At 46.7% G+C, this 2500-nt stretch overlaps 1 protein-coding gene across 1 annotated transcript in view; it reads left to right on the top strand.

Moving 5' to 3' along the window:
• Positions 1–2500, top strand: part of arhgap36 (Rho GTPase activating protein 36) — a gene marked incomplete at both ends in the record, with an annotated part of 28625 nt that overhangs the window by 8395 nt on the left and 17730 nt on the right. The gene's annotated exons all lie outside the window — the stretch shown is intronic.

A 2500-nucleotide genomic window follows, 5' to 3' on the forward strand; every position in this document is an offset into this window, starting at 1 on the left:
GTCAGGTGATCAGGTGGTCAGGTGGTCAGGTGACCTGCGCTCCAGGCCAGTGGTCAGACCAGGGCAAGGGCTCAGAGCAGGACTGACCTGGGCACAGTTATATGGACAGGCTCAGTGGCGGACTCAGGCTGTTTGAAGGGCAGGGGGGGCGAAAAGCAAAACAGGGCACCTACTGCACAACATGGGACCCCATCAGTGCACATGGTCAAGTTTAGACCATTGGAAGGGCAGCCAATAGGGCACATCCTCTCATTTTGCCACTCAAAAGGGCACTTCAGAGAGACGTTTTTCAACTGTGGGGGCACATGGTCAAGTTTAGACCATTGGAGGGGCACCAGTAGGGCACGTCCTCTCATTTTTGCCACTCAAAAGGGCACTTAAGAGAGACGTTTTTCAACCGTGGGGGCACCAGGAGGGGCGGTCGCCCCCCCTGCCCCCCTGTGAGTCCGCCAGTGGACAGGCTACAGAATTTAGAAATGCCACCCCCCCCACCATTTTGGTTCTTAACATTCAAACAGCTATTAGTAAAGGCTACACATAGTTCAGCAAACTGCCAAGCATTTTAATGCCGAACATTCCATGTAAACGCTGTAATTTAATTGGAATTTAGAATTGGAATTTAGATTGTAATCTGTGACTGCAGAGTTCCACAAATCACTCTGGAGTTTGGCTCCAACCATCCATGATGTTCTAAATCCGATTCTATTCTGATAGAGGCTTGCGATCGTAAATTGTGCTCTAGGAATCTGATCAGCGCTCTTGGAATGCCTCTTGTCCAATCAAATTACTTGGTCCCTTTAAGACGTTGAAGCCAGTGTGGTTCCGCTCCGGTGCTCTCAGAGCGAAGTTACGAACGCAGCCAGAATATAATAAACATTCCATGCTAATAGCATTCCAGAATGGCATTTGCTGTGCCAACCTTTACTGCCAACATGGTGCTTGTTAATGTTATATTATGTATATTATGTTAATAACAAACAGAGTTTGCCAAAGTCATATTGAAATCTCTGGGTCACAGGTCAATCTCTGGGTCACAGGTAAATCTTCCTAGTCCCTTAAGACGATGGGACTTAGCCGTCCTTATCAAAGAAGAACATTGAGTTTTGGCCTCGACGCCAGAGGAGAGAATGCTCTCTGACATGCTGCCTGCCGCCGTGTGGTCAGAGCGCTACGCACCAGACGCCAGACATTCACTCTAAAAGCTGTTGTTTTTTCAGGCGGAGAGTGAATTTGAGATTGTTCACAATGTTCTAGCTCTATTTACTCTGACACAGTAACATATATTTTGATTCTGACACTTCTACAGTCACCCCACAGGTGTTAGCTTTCATTTGATACCAAGATCATTATGAAGGCCCTTGTGATTGTGGAGATATTCTATATTCACCGTGGGCATGTCAGTGAGAGCAGACAACCTGAAAAATACGACAGATAAGAACAGGACAATATTTGAAAGACGTAGCTAGTGTGCTTTAGTTGCTTTAGTTGCTTTAGTTGCTTTAGTTGCTCGCAGTGTTTGAGACTTCTGAGGCTGTTCCAGTGGTTCCATTGTGCCTTTTTCATCGGGAAATCTAGCACATGTTTTTCCAATATTTTTCCAATATTCAAATAGGCATTTTGCCCACGTCTTTTAGGAGCCCCATGATTTAAATGGGTTAGTGGCAGTGAAACTCAGACAACTTTACTCAACCTCAATTGCTCTGAAACGGAGTCGAGGCTATAGATGACTTATAGAGGCTATAGATGACTTGACTGTAGGGGGAGGCTGGTGGAGGCAGAAATTGGAGGACGGGCTCATTGGAATGCCTCGAATGGAATGAGGAATGGTGTCAAACACTTGGTATCAAACAACCTCCCCTGCTTGGCTGTAAAGGTATTATAGCCTATTGTTTGTTTTGCGTTTATTGTTTTTCGCAATATATTGAGTCATATTAAACCAATAATGTGGCCGACAACCCCTACAACCCTAGCCCATCATTAGGTGCTTCTGTCCTGCTTAAGAGAACCTGTAGTTCTTTGCACAGAGGGGCATACAGAGATGTGGCCTACGGCCTTGTCAATTGAAGCCCCATCTCTTCAGGCTACATATGAACTGTTCCTCCTAAAGACCTCCTCATCCCCACGACCATCTGTGGTTGGTTACAGCACTGTGGTTGTGGTTGTGGTTGGTTACAGGACTGTGGTTGTGGTTGTGGTTGGTTACAGGACTGTGGTTGTGGTTGTGGTTGTGGTTGGTTACAGCACTGTGGTTGTGGTTCCTCTAACAGGATTAACTCCCTCTGGCCTCTTACCTGCTCTCCTCCTCATCCTCTCTGGATTAAACCCTTTAAGGACAACTAGCATCTAGTTAAAGCGATAGAGAGAAACGGTATTATATGGGGGGAGGATAGGGTTAGGGTAGGACAGGGGTGAGGATAGGAGAGGTGAGGAGAGGAGAGGAGAGGAGAGGAGAGGAGAGGAGAGGAGAGGAGAGGAGAGGAGAGGAGAGGGGGGAGGAAAT

This window comes from Nansenia antarctica (assembly GCF_963989245.1).
Source record: "Nansenia antarctica genome assembly, chromosome: 12".
NCBI classification, from domain to species: domain Eukaryota; kingdom Metazoa; phylum Chordata; class Actinopteri; order Argentiniformes; family Microstomatidae; genus Nansenia; species Nansenia antarctica.